The sequence below is a fragment of the Camelus dromedarius genome, chromosome 25, assembly GCF_036321535.1.
Source record: "Camelus dromedarius isolate mCamDro1 chromosome 25, mCamDro1.pat, whole genome shotgun sequence".
NCBI classification, from domain to species: Eukaryota; Metazoa; Chordata; class Mammalia; order Artiodactyla; family Camelidae; genus Camelus; species Camelus dromedarius.
Window position 1 is genome coordinate 18646159 of NC_087460.1, and position 20247 is coordinate 18666405.

The window sequence follows — 20247 nt, forward strand, 5'->3', positions numbered from 1 at the left end:
GTTAAATATGTGAGGTGCTGGAAGGGTTAACGGTGGGAATTCTTTTATAATGTATACATATATGTGTATTAAATCACCACGTTGTGCACTTTAAATATGTTACACATTTATTTGTCAATTATATCTCAATAAAGCTGGAGAAAAAAGAAATACCACATTTGCTTCTCCCAATGGGCCTCTTTGGTAAATATTGCTCTGGACTTTCTCCAGGTGCAGAAACTGAAACTTAAAGGATGTTAAGCAATTTGCCTGAGGTCAGTAGCAAATGGCATAGTGGAGATTAGAATCAGGATCTAATTTCAAAGTTCATGCTCTGAACCATTACAGGATTTGTAAATATCTCCATTATGGTCTGTTTTACAACATACTACAACTTCTTGTACATGAATTTTTGTTTTGAATTTAAAAGACAAGATAAAAAACAATGACAAAAAAAAATGTGGTTTTCTCTAGTCTTAGGCTTCATGTGTCCCTTTCCTTGGCCAGCATGAGTTCAATCTGATGCCTAAAATTCTTTTCTCTTCTGCCGGGCTCCCCCTAACTTACCTTTTCTGGTAGGAAGGAAGCAGAGTATATATCAATTTATCTTTTGGTGAGAGACAGAGACGACAGAACAAGCAGACTTGATGGTTCTGACTTGCCACCATAAACACCAGGGGTCCAGTGAACTAAGCATGGACTTATCCCTCTGACACATTAACCTGGAAATCGCTAAATATGTGATTAACTAGTCCTGTCCCTGGACGTGTGGATCCAGATGACATCTAAGAATCTTATTCAACTTTGTCTCCCACAAGCTTCTCAAGATTCTTTAAGGATGCCATTGCAAAATACCTAGACGTCAAGGGTCCAATATTATTTAAGCTATTCTGGAAATCTGAGCAACTCCTAGATCTATATTTAAAGTAGCAAAAACACCTGATCTCTTTAAACTGATGGGCTTTATTTTTTGAGTAGTTTTAGGTTTAAAGGAAAACTTGAGCAAAAATACAAGGAGTTCTTTTTACTACTCCCCTTCTAACTTTCTCTATTTTTAAAATTTCATATTATTGTATATTTATTACAATTGATGAGCCAGTGTTGATAAAGGCACATCTCATTTCATAATGCTGCACTCTATTGTGCTTCCCACAGACAGTGTTTTGGTTTTTGTTTTGTTTTGTTTTGTTTTTTTTAACAAATTGAAAGTTTGTGGCAACCCTGCCTTGAGCAAGTCCATCAACATCATTTTTCCAACACCATTTGCTCACCTTGTGCCTCTGTGTCACAGTTTGGTAGTGGCCACAATCTTTCAAACTTTTAAATTATTACTTTGTTATAATGATCTGTGAACAGTAGTTCTTTGTTGCTATACTGTAACTCTTTTATGGCTCCATGACCTGCACCCATATAAGATGATGAACTTGTAACGGATAAATGTTGCGTGTGTTCTGACTGCTCCACTCACAGCCATTCCCCATCTCCTACCCTCTCCATGGGCTTCTCCATTCCCTGAGACACAGAAATATTGAAATTAAGCCGATTAAATCTACAATGGCCTCTGAGTGTTCAAGTGAAAGGAAGAGTCACACGCCTCTCACTTTAAATTGAAAGCTAGAATTGATTAGGCCCAGTGAGAAAAGCGTGTCAAAAGCCAGGAGAGGCTGAAAGCTTGGTCTCTTGTGCTAAAGGTGGCTGAGTTGTGAATGCAAAGGAAAAGCTCTTGAAGGAAATTTAAAATGTTACTCCAGTGAGGACACAAATAAGAAAGTGGAACCGCCTTAATGCTGATACGGAGAAAATTGTAGTGGACTGGATAGATCAAACCATCCATAACTTTCCCTTAAGCCAAAGGCTAATCCAGAGCAAGGTCCTAACTCTCTTCAATTCTGTGAAGGCTGAGAGAGGTGAGGAAGATACAGGAGAAAATTTGGAAGTTAACAGAGGTTGATTCATGAGGCTCAAGGAAAGAAGCCATTTCCATAACATACAAGTGCAAAGAAAGCAGCAAGTGGTGATGTAGAAGCTGCGGCACGTTATCCAGAAGCTCTGGCTCAGATAATTCATGAAGGTGGCCACACGAAACAACAGATTTTCAATGTAGAGAAAACAGCCTCCTACTGGAAGAAGATGCCGTCTAGGACTTTCATGGCTGCAGAGGAGAAGTCAATGCCTGGCTTCAAAGCTTCAAAGGACAGGTGACTCTTGTGTTAGGGGCTAATGCTGCTGGTAACTGGCTTCAATTGCCTGTGCTCATTTATTTTTCTGAAAAATCCTACGGCTCTTAAGAATTATGCCGAATCTACTCTGTGCTCTATGAAGGGAACAACAAAGCCTGGATGACAGCACATCTATTTACAACATGGTTTCCTGAGTATTTTAAGCTCACTGTTGGGACCTACTGCTCAGATAAAAAGATTCCTTTCAAAATAGAACTTCTCACTGACAATGCATCTGGTCACCCAAGAGCTCTGATGGAGATGTACAACCAGATTTAAGTTTTTATCATGCCTGCTAACACAACATCCATTCTGTAGCCCATGGATCAAGGTGTCATTTTGACTTTTAAGTCTTATTCTTTAAGAAATGCATTTCATATATGTATATATATGCATGACTGGGACATTGTGCTGTACACTAGAAATTGGCACATTGCAACTGACTGTATATCAATTAAAAAAAATACATTTCATAAGGCTACAGCTGTCATAGACAGTGACTCCTGTGGTGAGTCCTTCTCAAAAGAATTCACCATTCTAGATGTCATGAAGAACGTTTTGTGACTCATGAGAAGAGGTCAAAATGTCAACATTCACAGGAGTCTGAAGGAAATTTGTTGCAACCTTCTTGGATGACTTTGAGGGGGTTCAAGACTTCAGTGGAGGAAATAACTGCAGATGTGGTGGAAACAGCAAGAGAACTCGAATTAGAAGTGGAGCCTGAGGATGTGACTGAATTGCTGCAATCTCCTGGTAAGACCTGAAGGAATGAGAGATTGGTTCTTGTGGAAGATCAAAGAAAATAGTTTCTTGTGATGGAATCCCCTCCTGGTGAAGACACTGTGAAGATTGTTGAAATGACCACATAGGATTCAAAACATCAAGTAAACTGAGTTAATAAAGCAAGGGCAGGGTTTGGGAGGACTGATTCCAATTTTGGAGGAAGCTCTACTGTGGGTAAAATGCTATCAAAGCATTGCGTGCTACAGAGAAAACATTTATGGAGAGTCAATCAATGAGGCAAACTTCATTTGTCTTATTTTAAGAAATTGCCATAGCTGCCCCAACCTTCAGCAACCACCAGCCTGATCAGTCAGCAGCCATCAGCACTGAGGCAGACCCTCCACCAGCAAAAGTTTATGACTCACTGAAGGCTCAGATGATGGTTAGGATTTTTGAACAACAAAGTATTTTTAATTAAGATATGTACATTATTTTTTACACGCAATGCTATCACACATTCAAAAGATTACAGTGTAGTATAAACGTAACTTTACACGCACTGGAAAACCAAAAATAATCTGTGTGGCTTACTTGATTGCAATATTGGCTTTATTGCGGTGGTCTGGAACTAAACCCACAAAATGTATATTATTATTAACTAAAGTCCATAGTTTACATTAGGTTTCATTCCTAATGTTGTACATTCTGTGGGTTTTGACAAGTGGATAATGGCATGTATCTGCCATTACAGAACCCTAGAGGACAATATTCACTGCCTTAAGTCTGCTCCCTCCTCTTAATCTCTGGACAGCACTGTGCTTTCCACTGGCTGCCTGGTTTTGCCTTTTCCAGAATGTCCTGTAGTTGGAATTATACAGTGTGGAAGCTTTTCAGACTGGCTTCTTTCACTTAGCAATACGCAATTAAGTTTCCTTTATGTCTTTTTGTGGCTTGATAGCTCATTTCTTTATAGCACTGTATAATATTCCTTTGCATGGCTGTACAATGGGGGTATTTATAGATTCACCTATTGAATTCACCTTGATTGTTCAAGTTTTGGCAATTATGAACGAAGCGGCTATAAACAGCCTTGTGCAGGTTTTTATGTGGATGTAGTTTTTCAAGTCATTTGGGTAAATACCAAGGAGCATGAGAACTGAATTATATAAGAGTGGGTCCGTTTTGTAAAAAACTGCCAAACTGTTTTCCAAATTAGCTGTACCATTTTGCAAGCCTACCAGCAATGAGGGAGAACTCCTTTTGTCCCACACCCTCAGCAGTGTTTGGTTTTGTCAGCGTTTTGGATTTGGGCCATTCTAACTGTTCTGTAGTAATGTCTCATTGTTTTACTTTGCATTTCCTTAATGACACATGATGTTATCTGTTCATATTCTCTTTATCATCTGTTGTTCCTCTTCGGTGGGATTCCGGTTGTTGGCCCATTTGTAACCAGGGTGTCTGTTTTCTTACTGTTGAGCTTTAAGAGTTCTTTGTCTATTTTGCATAACAGTTCATTATCAGACATGTGTTTGACAAACGTGTTTTCCTATCTGTGGTTTGTCTTCTCATTCTCTGAACAGTGCCTTTTGCAGGACAGTAGTTTTTCATTTTAATGATCTCCAATTTACTGATTTTTTTTTTTTTTAATAGAGTGTGCTTCCAGTTTTGTATCTAAAAAGTCCCCGCCAAACCCAAGGTCATTAGACTTTCTTCTATGTTATCATCTAGGAGTTTTATAACTTTGTGCTTAACACTTCAGTTTTTAAAGCACTATTTCCTGCTATGTTTATCCTAACATCTGAAAATTTCTGGCAAAAAAAAAAAAAAGTATTCCGACCTGGCTTTTCTGGCTGGCTATTTTCTACTTTCTTTCTGGATTTAGATGGTCTCAGTCTGTAAGTCTATAAAAAAATCAGTATTTTTCTTTGCAACAATTCTTTTTCTGTGAATTGCTTGCATTAAAAATAGACTGCAGAGGAAGCATGGAATAATAATAATGAAGTGCTTCCTGGTAAAACTTGACCTATAATTTTAGTCATCTTTAGCACAACCAACAGATTGACTCAACTAAGGGTTCTATAGCTGTCCAAGTCCCATTTTCAAGGCTAGCACAGACCCGACTGGGGCCAGAGGACCTGAGAGTAGGGAAGGTGGAGGGGGACATACCAAGAGAAGGCTTCTGAGTTCAAGCATTTCATAGGCCAGCGCCCAAAGCAGTCTTTAAAGAGTATTCAGTTAGGGCTTCATGGAAATATTGGTGATTATTTTCTTTTGATGTTAAACTCTCAATAATACTCTTTACATTTGGGCACATTTGGAAATAATTCAGTTTTCAGTTTTCAATTCAGAAAAATAAATAAAATTACAATTTGAAACCCATTAAAAAAGATTGAAAAAAAAATGAGGCCATTCAATATGTGACATATAGGTGGAATAAAATGAACCCCTCACATCTGCATTTTTCTTCCATTATCATCAGTTCGACAAGGAGGGAGCCTGCAGGAGCTGACGAAGCCAGATAGAAAGAACTCAGATTTTATTAAACATCTCTGGGCAGTGAAGCCTTTCAAATGCCACCATTATGGGTGACATCAAATACTTCTCAGCGTCAGTGAGCGCATGACAGAAATACTGGCGCTGTTCTCTGAATTTTTTTTTTCACTTCTAACTTACACAAGGCCATGCAGAAAACAACTAAATTGCCTTTACTTTTTTTCATTCGGATGGAGTTTGTTTTTTTTGTTTTTTTTTACCCGCATCCTCATCCTTGCTAGAATAAAAAACTATATATACAAAGTTAGGTTACCAGAAGCGATAGGTTGATTGAATCTGTCACTGCTATTCCTCACCATGTTACCTATTTTTCATTTTTCTCATTATTAAAGGATGATTATAGCTAACATTTATAAAGTGCCATGTAGCACCAGACACCATGCCATGTCCTTTGCATTGACGATCTTGTTTAATTTCCCTAGTAATGGGGGAGAGATCTTTATTTTCATCCGCATTTTACACATGAAGAAACTGAGACTTGGAGATGAATAACTTGCCTGGGGTGACACAGTGGGGCCAGAATTCAAACCCAGGCCTTGCTGCAGTGTTTTCTTACGGGAGTCCCCAAACTGAATCTCGGTGATTTTTTTTCCTTATTGTCTCCAGATGATTGCCCATCTCCAACTGGGTCCTTGCTTTCAGGTTATTTACCCCTCTTAAATTTAGCCCATACACAGCTACCACTGGGGTTTACCAAAACTGAAACCTGCTCGTGCTATTTCCTGCCTCAAACCCTTCAAAGCTTCCACGTCCCCCTCTAAAATAAGATCTAGGTCCCTTAGCACAACATCCAAGAGCCTCTATGTGAGCAGGTCTCCGCTTCATAACCTTCTGTAGCTCCCTCCCACTTTGGAGTTGCAGCAACAGGGAACGGTTTGTGGTTTCTCACACACACTCCACAGTCTTTTACCTAGTTTCTGAGAAACACAACTGTATGGGGCAGTCCTTCCTACATGTGATGCCAACGCCTCATTCCATCAGGGAAACACCTTCTATTCACTGCCAAGACTCCTTCTCATACCAAACATTCCTCTGAACCTCATACATTTCACTGAGAAATTCACCCTCCTCTGTATGAGCAGAATGTCCCCTAGAATTTAATATATGATGCTGTATTAGAGTTGTAACACAAGGGTAAGCCTTTTCATCTAGACTGCAGGTTCTTTGAAGGCAGAAGAGACCTCATTCACTTTTAATCATATATAAATATCCTATAAAGAGAAAATGAGACCAATGTTGGCCAAGACATGGAAACAACCTATATGTCCATCGACAGATGACTGGATAAAGAAGCTGTGGTATATTTATACAATGGAATACTCCTCAGCCATAAAAAAGAATAAACTAATGCCATTTGCAGCAACATGGATTGAACTGGAGATCATCATTCTAAGTAAGCCAGAAAGAGAAAGAAAAATACCATGATATCATTTATATGTGGACTCTAAAAAAAAAAAAAAAAAACACGCAAATGAACTTAAACAAAACAGGAACAGACTCACAGACATAGATAACAAACTTACGGTTTCCAGGAGGGAAAGAGGGTAGGAAGGGATAAATTGGGAGTTTGAGATTTGCAGATACTAACTACTGTATATAAAATAGATAAACAACAAGTTTCTACTGGACAGCACAGGGAACTGTATTCAAATCTTGTAGTAACCTAGAAAGAAAAAGAATATGAAAACGAATATATGTATGTATATGTATGACTGAAGCATTAAGTTGTACACCAGAAATTGACACAATGCCGTACTCTGACTATACTTCAACCTAAAAAAAAAAAAAGAATGATTCAGTGATTAGACAGGTCCTTAAACGTTTCTCCATCACCGTTCATCCATTCTGGCATTTTTGAATGGACTCATTACTACTAAGAAAATGTAGGCGTGGAAAGAGGGAAGCCCAGAAGCTCCACCTGTCACCTGAGCCTAGTCTAAGGCAACCCCTGGGAACTCACCACGTCTCTTTTGTTTTTGTGTTTTCAGCTTCTGAGCAATTTCCTGTAGATGAGACAGATGCTAAAAACAGTGGCGTGAAGTATATTAAAGCTGAGTGCTCTGGTCTCAAAATAGGACGAGGGGTAGGAAACACACGCATCCAGGTGCTGAGTCAGTGTCGGGGAAACTCCCCAACTGCATCTTGGCCTCTTCAGAAAAATGTTAACTGAAAAATCCATGTTTTATTTCACATCATGACCTTGCACATAAATATCAAGCCATAAACTTTAATACAACAGGCTTCTTATTTCAATTAAAAGCAGTTTAATAAAGAACAAAATTGTCATGTTTTATAAGATACAGAGTTATTTTTCTCCTCCTCATTTTTTTTTTAAGAATGAAGTGTGATCTAAGGCCATTCTCTCCTTTTATGCAAACCTAACAATGTTCATTTATTTCTTGGTTTTAACAAGTCATTTGCTTCAGTGTGTCAATTTTCCCAGAGAGAAGGCTGCCCATAATAGAACTATCTTGATAACCTCAAAATAAACCTTCAGAAAGTGATTTTAAAAGATAAAACCTTGCTATTGTAAGTTCCTCATAGATGTGGATGCCAAATCAGGCTTTTGACATTAACCCGGCTGACTTTAATTTCAATTCATTCATTCAGTAAGCAAGTATTGAGTCCTGTGTTTGTGATATTATTTTAAAATAGATTTGAAAGGCTTGTTGTCAAGGAACTTGCTAAAGAATCTCCTAAGCTTATTGATATGAATAACTTCTGATTTATGTTGAATAAAGAGAATTCTTAGAACTGAAGTGTTTACTCATCTTCCTTTTTATCAATCGGAAAAAACTCCAACCCTCTAGAGAGGAGAAAATAATCACAGAAAAAAACAGAACACAGCTAGAAAGGGAAATAAAGCTAACTCAGCCATCCTCAAGATAATGAAATCTGGACCCCAGATCTTGCCTGATCTCATGCCAAAGATCTCACAGCAAGAGAAGGCCAGACTGTTCATTAAGCATTTTCATTATTTTGTTACAGTGAAATTCCAAATATAAAATGTAGTCATGTTCAAACATCAGTGGAGGAAAGTATTTAAGAGGCTGATTTTTAGATAAATTTTTTTAATTAATCACTCTGCTAGATTACTCACCTCCCTCATCTCCTGTTTGTGAAATAAGAAAAGTTATTGCATTATTTTCCAAGGGAGCAAGTTATGTCAAAACCATGGCTGTAGAAATGCAGTTTTGTTCACATGTACACACACACACACACACATAGACGCACACACACACACACAATTTCAGGTTAAGATACTACTACTATTCTCTGCCATCAATTTTGAATTTTTTCCTAAATATAATTTACTGCAATTAATTTTTTACTTGTGTTAACTCTAAAGTGGGGATAATGGTAGTGCTTACCTCCTAGGGTGGCTGTGCGAATTAAATGCGCAAATACGTAAAAAGCGCTGACAAGGATATGACACACCGCAGGCATTGTTTAAGGGTTAGCCATTATTATTCACCCCAAATCTACGCTACTTTGGAAAGTTAGATGTTTCCTCTGCTTTACGTCTGCAGTTCAGAATGCATGGAAGCCGGGGCTGTAAGAAACCAAACCAACCTGACCCACAACAAGTAAGAATACAGATAGCATAAAAAATGCCATCTCCATAAAAAAAATGATTATGCAAGGAAGTTAGAGTTGTCTAGGTTGATTTTTAAATGTGTGTGAAGGGCAGTCTTAGTTATTTTGGGGGAAAAAATCTATTTGTGTAGCTTTGAAAATGAAGATGTGTAGGGGGAGGGTATAGCTTAGTGGTACAGCGCATGCCTGGGTTCAAACCACAGTATCTCCAATAAAATATAAATAAATCTAATTACACACCCCCCCCTCCACCAATGAACATGTGGATTATGAAGATAGCATTCTAAAGCCATAAGTGACCTAGATTCAATTAGGCCAGGAGGGAATTCGAGGATGGGGAACAGACAAGAGCTGGTGGACTATATAGAACAAAAGGGAGAGGAACCAGAAATAATTAGCCGGGCAGTGATACAGAGGTGGCGCCGCAGGAGGGAACTAGAGAAGTATCAAACAGGACCAAAAAAAGAGGTAGGAGACAGGAAACTGAGGGGCAGAGGAAGGGCAGCACCCGTGGACAGCGGGTGGAATAAGGACATGGAGAAAGCAAGACAGCGCGAGGGCGATCTGAGCTCAGCAAGCTAAGAACAGGCCGAGAGCAGGCCGGAGCTTTGAAGCAAAAGAGAGGGGCAGGCAGGAGGGACGGCTTAAATCATGACGTCTGAGCAGCCCTGCCCCCCCCCCCCCCCCGTGGGGTCGCCGACTGCTCTTCCGCCCGGTGAGACTGCCTGAACCACATGAAACTTTAACACGTTAGGTCCTTTCAATACTTCCTATTTTATACCACAACACCCCACACAAGAATACAACGTGGTTGTGCCTCAAAATCCTTGTTGCATCGTATTTAACGGAAGCCGGCAGACACAGAGCCTTGCCCAGGACGGAAGCGGCTGCTGTCGCGCACGCGGACGTCCCAGGCAGGTACGAAGCGGGAGCCCCGTCCCGGCAGCCCCGTCCCGGCAGCTCCCCGCGCTGAGCTGGGCGCGCAGCACGTTTTCACGCAATGTCTCTCAGGGCGGGTGGGGTCAACTCTGCATTTTCCTTTGTCACAATGTATGGTATTTTCTAAATTTTTCAAAAGAGAATATTTGACTTTTATAATTCAAAAAAAAAAAAAAGTTTTCCAAAAGCAATGGGAAAAGGAACCGAAGTGAAAGCTACTGAGAATGCCACTCCCTGGGGCACTCCTGTGGTCCCAGGTTACACACTGTAGCTCCTGCCCCCGTGGGCCTTCAAAGTGCCCCCATCAACCCCCACCCCCACCCGTCATCTGATAACCTCCTTCTGCGGCTTGCCAGCTCCGGATGAAAAGCACGGCCCCCATCCTGCAGTGACACATCTTACTCATGGACAGTTGGCTCCAGCCTGGCACCAGAATTTTCTGGGGTAAAGCTTTAAAGGACGCAGACGTTGAGGTCTTCAAGCCTTCATCATCTGTAGAACTTTTAAGCTGTTGCCCCCCGAATAGATACACGGAGCAAGATTGTTTAATGGGAAATACACAAGATCTGTCTGGAAACAAAAAAAAACTTCGCTTTGGAATTTGGCTCCATTGGGTATTAGCTGCGTATTAGTTAATCACTGAGTGTTTCCATTTCCAAAATGATAGAATGAGGGTAAGAATCTTACCTGACAGGCTGTGAAGATTAGAGGTGAAGTTTTCGTTTCTGGAACACGGAGGGTGGGCTCGCACATCACATTGGGAGGGGACAGGCTTCCTCAGTCAAGGGAAGCTTGAGCTGAATGTTGAAGCCAAGCAGAGGCCTGGTCCTGTTTTAGGTGAAACAGTGAGGCGCTTGCCTCAGGCACAAAATTTAAACGGGGTGGGGGGGGGGGGTCAACATACTTAATAATCCATATGAATAATATGTTAGGGCAATATTTTAAAAAGTTGAATGGGCAAATTACAACCAATTGGTTGACTGCCTGTTTGTATAAAGTTTTTTTTTGGAATAGGGCCCACGACTTGGGTGAGGTTAAGAAAGGCAGTGTTATGGAGATGCAGGATCAATTTCTGTCTTTATGTAAAGCTTTAATATTTTGTTTATTGTGGATTTTTTAAAATATTGCATTAATGTGCTCTTTATCTTGATCATTGCATTTTTTTGGCACCTGGGATCAGTGCCTTACCCTCTGATGGGAAGACAGCAAGGTAAAAGGGACCAGAAGTCAGAGGATACATTCCAGGAAGGGAAGGATGCATCTGTGAAGGCCCTGGGAGTGTGACATGCAATGCTATCTTCCCAGTAGATGAGACGGCTCCCTGGGACTGAAACAAAGGATGCAGGAGAGACACCAGCAGGAGAAGGGATCAGAGGAGCAGCGTGGGCCAGACCTTGAAGAACGGTTACGTACAAGCCTAAAATAACCAAAATTCTAGCCATGCAGGAACAATTTTCAACCGCAGATTAATAACATTTTCATTTCAGGAAGAATAACTCTTGGAGGAGCCAAGACTGAGGTATGGTGACATGAACTGAGGAGAATTTGGGGGCCGTCGAGTGGAAGGGACTGGACTGACAGGCATTTAGTAGATGGAAAGCTGAATAAACATTAAAAATCATTAACCTAAATGCTCTGTCCCTTCTCTGGTAGCAAGGTGGTGACGTTATGTACCTAGACAGGTCACCAAGGAGGAAGAGGCGGTCTGGGGGGACATGATGGTGGGGTTAGTGTGGACAAGGGAAACCTGGAGTTCAGGTAAGAGATGAAAATGCAAGTATCATCGAAGGACTGTTACAATCACAAAAGAGATTCCAAAACTCCACTGGGATGGTAGACACTACGTGGCCACGCGCCAGACTCAGTCCCTTGTCTTGGAGGAGACAGCTGGCAATGAGATCCACATGAGGCTGTGGAAGTCAGCATTGTACAGGCGCCTGTGAGCCTCTGAGTTCCCTTCCCAGAGAACCGTCACAGAGGAAATTTGGGAAGTTGCAAAGCCCTGGATAACATGACAGCATCACTTTACTGTGACTGAAGGAACCAGGAATTGATGCCCAAGCCAAAAGTGGCTGTGGCTTCTAGTGACAGAGGTCAACTATCAGAGAGGTGCTTTGGTTCCAAATTCCACTCTTAAGATCCTTTTTGTACGGGAAGGTGCTAAAATGCCCTTAGTCCAATCTACTGGAAGGGAATGCATCCAGAAAAAGCAGCAAGGATTAGTGGACACCTGTTCTGAGGGGACAGTAGGGCGACTGAAGCACGTGGGGTGCTGTTGTGTCTTGTTGCCATCGCTAAACGAGCCACTGGCGCCGGAATCCCTGTGACTCAGCCCAAACCCACAGCGGCCGAGATGGGTTTTGGTGCCTTCTCCCTTCTTGGTAATCCTCATAAGCTGCGCCTTTTCATATAACATGAGCCTGTCTCCTCCACGTGACCTAAAAGACTGTAGGTGATGTAAGGGCCGTTTCACCGGAGAAGCCGGAAGACCGAGGTCTGAGGGCAAACTGTGTCAGAAAGGAGAAGCCCGTAGCCAAGGAGATTAGAACACAGACAAAAACTCCAGCAACAACACTAAGTCATGAGCCAGGACAGGAATCAGATCGTACAGACTGACAATGGGGAGCTTAAGGAGCATCACCAAAAAGATTTATTCGACAGTTACTTGGACGAGTCACTACTTACGCCTCAGTTTCCTAACCTGCAAAATGAGGATAATCTTGGTACCTTCTGCGTAGGTAGGGCCGTGATGAGGATTAAATGAATTAAATGTGTGACGTCCTTATAGCCAGGAACATAGTAATCATTTTGTAAATAGTTGTTAAAAATGAAAACTATTTTGCTTTTTCAAAAAAATGACTTGTAATCAGCCCTTCTCCCTTCGGAGCAGTCTTAGACACTGTGTCGCTTCTGACACACATCACAGCTAAAGTTAACCCGTTGCCAAACGGACACCAAGACCAGCTGATTTGCTCAGTGAAGCTGATGGTTAAGCTTCCGCGATTTGGTTTACTTAACAGTGTACTTGGGACTGTCAAGACATACATTTCCCAGTGAACCTGGGGAAATGACAAGTTGTTATCTACACTGGATATTTAGTTCTTAAGGTTACTTGTAGGGAGAAAAAATCCATCCTGCGCTAGCATAGTCCCTCGTAAGGCCACTGATCAACAGTGAAAGAACATCTCAGAGTGAAGAAACAGCTATTAACAGAATCCGCTGTTACGTATGTCTGTTATGTCCGTAGGCTCATTTTCTGTTTGATAATAAGCATGTGCTTTGCTTTTTTCCTATAAGCTTGTAATTTCTGATTCTAAAGTAATTCTTCGAATGAATGTATCTGCATTTCATTTCACACAATTTTTTAACTGGCCAGGAAGAAAAGAAATGGAAATTTTCATCAAGACGCTACTATGGTTTATGTACGATGCTGTTCACTGTTACCTGCATTTTTCTTGTCTAATGCTCATTACAAGCTTATCCGGTCAGCCTTTTCATTCCTGTTTGACAGGTGGTTAAAGAGACAGAATGACAGCAAGGAGGAAAACAAAAGGAAGTAAGCAAGAGAGAAAGAGAGAAACTTGAATTATTTACTTTTCTTGTAATATTGAATCCAGAAGGCCATATAAACTGCTAAAACATTTTTCGTCCACATTTTCATAAATGATGAATTCCACATTAACAATGAAGTGATTGAGATAATGCAGTGCTTTGTTTTGAATTTTTAATTTAATTTGATTTTAGGTCCTCGTCTTCCAAGAACCTCCCAGGAGTATTGACTTTGCTCTCCCTTGCTAAATGTTTAATTTGTGCCGTCTTTCCTTCCCACAAGACTCCCCAGATATTCCAAGAATGAGGACACAGAATTGCCAAAGAGCAAAGATTTGGTGCTGTGTTTTAACACGACCCAATTCTAACCAGTTTGGAGCCTGTTTATGTAAGGTTTAATAGAGAGTCTTTCCGGAACATGTGCCGTCTTGTTGAAAAACAGAATTTTTGACAATGCCACTGTTCTGTTACAACCAGAAATCTCACTGAGGCATCAAAAAGAGGAAAAGGAAAAGTTCTAGTTATTAACATTTTTCTTTAAGTTTCCAGATTTTGTTGAGTGGTATCCTTGTTTTTTAAGGATCTAAGTGTATCAATTGAGAAGAATTTCTCCTTTATCCAGGAGCTCAGTAAAAAGGTTTTAAAGCTTCTTTGTGCAACAAAGCAAAAATGGTCATCGGAAGTATCACCAAAATTTGCTATCCTCTCAAATCATCTTTTGCAATATTTATTCTTTTTTTTAACATTTTTTTATTGATTTATAATCATTTTACAACGTTGTGTCAAATTCCAGTGTTCAGCACAATTTTTCAGTCATACATGGGCATATACACACTCATTGTCACATTTTTTTCTCTGTTAGTTACCATAACGTTTTGTGTAAATTTCCCTGTGCTATACAGTATAATCTTGTTTATCTATTCTACAATTTTGAAATCCCAGTCTATCCCTTCCAACCCTCCACCCCCCTGGCAACCACAAGTCTGTATTCTTTGTCTATGAGTCTATTTCTGTCCTGTATTTACGCTTTTTGTTTGTTTGTTTGTTTGTTTGTTTTTAGATTCCACATATGAGCGATCTCATATGGTATTTTTCTTTCTCTTTCTGGCTTACTTCGCTGAGAATGACATTCTCCAGGAGCATCCATGTTGCTGCAAATGGCGTTATGTTGTCGGTTTTTATGGCTGAGTAGTATTCCATTGTATAAATATACCACCTCTTCTTTATCCAGTCACCTGTTGATGGACATTTAGGCTGTTTCCATGTTTTGGCTATTGTAAATAGTGCTGCTATGAACATTGGGGTGCAGGTGTCATCCTGAAGTAGGGTTCCTTCTGGATACAAGCCCAGGAGTGGGATTCCTGGGTCATATGGTAAGTCTATTCCTAGTCTTTTGAGGAATCTCCACACTGTTTTCCATAGTGGCTGCACCAAACTGCATTCCCGCCAGCAGTGTAGGAGGGTTCCCCTTTCTCCACAGCCTCTCCAGCATTTGTCATTTGTGGATTTTTGAATGACGGCCATTCTGACTGATGTGAGGTGATACCTCATTGTAGTTTTGATTTGCATTTCTCTGATAATTAGTGATATTGAGCATTTTTTCATGTGCCTTTTGATCATTTGTATGTCTTCCTTGGAGAACTGCTTGTTTAGGTCTTCTGCCCATTTTTGGATTGGGTTGTTTATTTTTTTCTTATTGAGTCGTATGAGCTGCTTATATATTCTGGAGATCAAGCCTTTGTCAGTTTCATTTGCAAAAATTTTCTCCCATTCCATAGGTTTTCTTCTTGTTTTACTTCTGGTTTCCTTTGCTGTGCAGAAGCTTGTAAGTTTCATTAGGTCCCATTTGTTTATTCTTGCTTTTATTTCTACTAGGAGAAAATTTTTGAAATGTATGTCACATAATGTTTTGCCTATGTTTTCCTCTAGGAGGTTTATTGTATCTTGTCTTATGTTTAAGTCTTTGACCCATTTTGAGTTTATTTTTGTATATGGTGTAAGGGAGTGTTCTAGCTTCACTGTTTTACATGCTGCTGTCCAGTTTTCCCAACACCATTTGCTGAAGAGACTGTCTTTATTCCAATGTATATTCTTGCCTCCTTTGTCAAAGATTAGTTGACCAAAAGTTTGTGGGTTCATTTCTGGGCTCTCTATTCTGTTCCATTGGTCTTCATGTCTGTTTTTGTACCAATACCATGCTGTCTTGATGACTGCAGCTCTATAGTATTGTCTGAAGTCTGGGAGAGTTATTCCTCCAGCCTCTTTCTTTCTCTTCAGTAATGCTTTGGCAATTCTAGGTCTTTGATGGTTCCATATAAATTTTATTATGATTTGTTCTAGTTCTGTGAAATATGTCCTGGGTAATTTGATAGGAGTTGCATTAAATCTGTAGAGTGCCTTGGGCAGTGTGACCATTTTCACAATATTGATTCTTCCAATCCAAGAGCATGGGCTATCTTTCCATTTTTTAAAGTCTTCTTTGCGATATTTATTCTTTGATTTAGTCTTCTAAACACGCTAACAAAATAGAAGAATAACCACTGCAGGAAATTATCTACTGGTAAATTACATTAGTTAATTTTTTTTTCTGAAATAAAAGTAAATAAAATCTACTTAACTTGAGCAAAATAATAATAATAAAGAACTATGGGAATACTGAAGTCATTGTCAGAATCCAAGAAAGGGCAACAAGAACCTAGGAGGCTCTGGGAACCCAGTAACAGAATTCATGGACTGTCCAGGATGCTGTCTAGAGATACTGAGCTTCCAGAAATTTTCAGAGCTGTAACTTTCAGGTCAAAAATTCTAGATTCCTGGATGGGCAAACCTGATTGATCTAGCTAAGGTCAGGTGATCACCCTTAGACCTGCCTTCCGGAAGGTTCCACATATCATACACACACACGCGTGCACACGCAAAGATACGCAAGAGTGTTTCTTTCACGGGGGACCCAGCATTCATTGGTGGCAACACAGTGCACAATCTCGAGCATCCACTCTCATGATTAATACCATTCACATCCCAGGAAATGCTGTCTCTCATGCCATTTATCCTCAAAACACAATGTGACTGCATCTGAATGCCATGAAGGTTTGGGGTTGTGCAATTATAGTGTCAGAGAAAGACACTGCTTTGGACCATAAGGAGGATTTGAGTGGTGGAAGCACTTAGGTAAGAGAAAAGACAAAATCATTAACATCAAATTCTGCTTCTCAGATTCTATGAATGTGATAAACTCTTGCATAAAAAAGTGCCTTTTCCTTGCAGTGCTGACAGTCAGATGTCTTGTCTCTCTTTGTGTTCCAGTCTGTGATTCCAAGTTAATGCGGTGTTTGCAACAGTTGCTTTTCACGGCTCAGGATGATTTTTGCCATAGTAAACAAATCCACATTCCTCTTAAATCTGTACATATGTAGGTCTCAATATAATACTATGAAACATGTTACCGGCATGATTTATTTTTTCTCACATTGGCAATTAGAGGAAGCCTAAACACTAGAATTGAGAATAATTTTATTTGTATAAATGTTCTTAATATGACGTATTAGATTTTCTCAAAAAAATTTAAATATTTTTATTTAAAACTTTGATATTCAATAATTTAATTTGTAGTTTCAGTTTTGATTTTAATTGGTAATTTAAATGTTTTGGTAAGAAACATTAAAATACTTTTATTAATTTCAAATATTGTGTTTAATTTAATCCACATTTAAAATATAAATGCAAACTTCAGCCCCTTTTGGCGGGGTGAGAAACTCAATTTATTTATTTATTTTTAGAGGAGGTGCTGGGGATTGAACCCAAGACCTTATTCATCCTGAGCATGCGCTCTACCACTTGAGCTATACCTTCCCCCAAATGTTAGCCCTTTTAAATATGATTTCACTTTACTTTTTAATCAATTCTAAACTAAACTAAAATACAAGTTATGCTATTGTCTTGGTATTAATAAAATAATTTGTGATTTTTTTTAAATGCAGGCAAGAAAAATCATTTCTGGGAACAGATAACAAATAATTTGTGAATTGTGTACACTTTTATTTTGTTCCACACCCTAGCACTGTCAGCCCATCAAATGTATATTCACATATGCATAACTTTGGTAACTTTTGGTCATAGGAAAGTCCTGGTTTTACACATATGTCATTATTTTGTCATTTGAAGGTATATTTGTCAAGACAGAAGGTTAGAAGATGTCTTATAGAACAGTGTGTTAGCTTGATTTGTGATGTAAACATCTGGACTGTAGAAGTTCATCAGTATTTAGTCAAACTCCATCTGACTCTTACAGCAGTCCTCGATATTAGAGACAGATCTGCATTTTTTGGTTTCCTCTTTATAACCTCTCTCTTCTCATTACTTTTCTTCCTGTGTTACTCTCTAAGTCCAATTTACAGAACTGGCCATAAGGCCAGAAAATCCAGACAAACCATGGAAACAAAATAAAAACCCACAGAATCATGATTCAATATTTGGAGAGACCTGCCCTACTGGTAGAAGCTCTCCTTCCGTGCAATGTGGTCGCATGGAAACACTGTTGACTTATGGTTGCACAAACACAAAGCACCATGTACATAATTACTTGTTCTTTGGGGTGCAGTAATTCTCTCACTCTTTTGTCCCATGACATGTGGAGCAAATTCCTTCAGTGGCCCCATGACCATCTGATTCTAGCTACTATTACAAGGTCCTTCTCCTGGAATCTAAAGCAATTCCTTTATCTGGGGAGGATACAATAAGACATGAACCACCCATCTTCTTGCTTCAAGATTCCGCAGTTACATCTTTGTTCATCCCCAGGACCCGAGACTTTCCACAACCATCTTTGAATTCATTTTATACTTGACAACGAAACATACTCATCTTTTCTATATCTGCTGCCAGTCCACCAACATTCTTCAATTAATAAATGTTATTTTTAGAGCAGTTTTAGGTTCACAGAAAAATTGAATGGGAAGTAGAGAGATTTCCCATCTACCCTCTGCCCTCACAGAGGCACAACCGCCCCCCACCCCACCACCATCCACATCCTACACCGACTGGTACATTTGTTCCAACCAATGAACCTACATTGACACCTCATTATTACCCAAAGTCTAGTTCACATGAGGGTTCACGCTTGGTGGTGGTTATTCTGTGGGTTTGGCCAAGTGCATAATGACGTGTGTCTCCCACTGTAGCATCAAACATAGTTGTTTCACTCTCCTAAAATCCTTCTGTGCTCTACCTGTTCATCCGGTTCCCCCACACAAGTCCTAGCAACCACTAAACTCTTTAGTATCTTCACAGGTTTACCTTTTCCAGAATGTCACATAGTTGGAATCATACAGTAGTTTCTCTGCCTTTTGTGGTTTTAATTGAGCATTTTACATGATTCCATTTCTCTCATTTCCTAACATAGCAATTATACTTTCTTTTTTTTTTTTCCTTTTTTTAAAGATTGCCCTAGAATTTGCATTTACAACTAACCCAAGGCCACTTTCAAATAACGCTATACCACATCATAGGTAGTGGAAGCACCTTATAATAACAAAATATCCCTACTAGTTCCCTCCCTTCCAAATCTTGTATCATCTCTGTCATTCATTTCCCTTATAAGTATGCATATATACAGATGTATATATACACATAGTCAAGCATATATCATTAAATACATTGTTGCTTTTATTTTGAGCAATCTGTTACCTCTTAGATCAGCTAAGAATATGAAAAACAAAAGATTTTATTCTACTTTCATTTGTTCACTCCCTGGTACTCTTCCTTTCTCTGCAAACATCCACATTTCTGACCTGTATCGTTTCCTTTCTCTCTGAAGATCTTCTTTTAGCGTTTCTTGCAAGGTAGTTCTACCGACAACAAATTCCCTCAAATTTTATTTGTCTGAGAAATTCTTTATTTCTCTTCACTTTTGAGAGATAATTGTACATGTATAGACTTCGAGGTTGATTTTTTTTTTCTCCCTCAACGCTAAATATTTCACTTCACACTCTCCTTGTTTGCATATTTGCTGAGAAGAAGTTGGGTGTAATTCTTATTTTTGATCCTCTGTAAGTAAGGTTGTTTTTTTTCACCCCCCCCCCCCCTTTGACTTCTTTCAAGATTTTTTTCTTTATCTTTGACTTTCTGAAGTTTGAATATGGAATGCATAGGTTTCTAGACTGGTGTGGGTTTTTTTGGGTTTTGTGCTTGTTGTTTTGGTTTGGTTTTGCCTTTATTCTGCTTGGTGTTTTCTGAGATTTCCGGATCTGTGGTTCAGTGTTGACACTAATTTGGGTAAATTCTCAATCATTATTGTTTCCAATATTGCTCTGTTTCCCTCTCTCTTCTCCTTCTGGTATCCCCATTATGCAGCTGTTATATCTTTTGTAGTCGTCCCGCAGTCTTTTGATATCCTCTTCATTATTTTTCTGTCTTTTTTTCTCTTTGCTTTTCAGCTTTGGAAGTTTCTCTCATCATGTCCTCAAGCTCAGAGATTCTTTCCTCAGCAATGTCCAGTCTGTTAATGAGCCCAAAAGGCATTCTTCATTTCTGCTACAATGTTTTTGAGTATTTATTGTTTATTGTTGAATTTACATCTCTCTGTTTATATTGCCCACCAGTTTTTGCATATAGTCCACTTTTTCTCTTAAAGCCCTTATCATCTTAATCACAATTTCTAAAGAATTCTTGCTCTGATAATTGCAAGTGA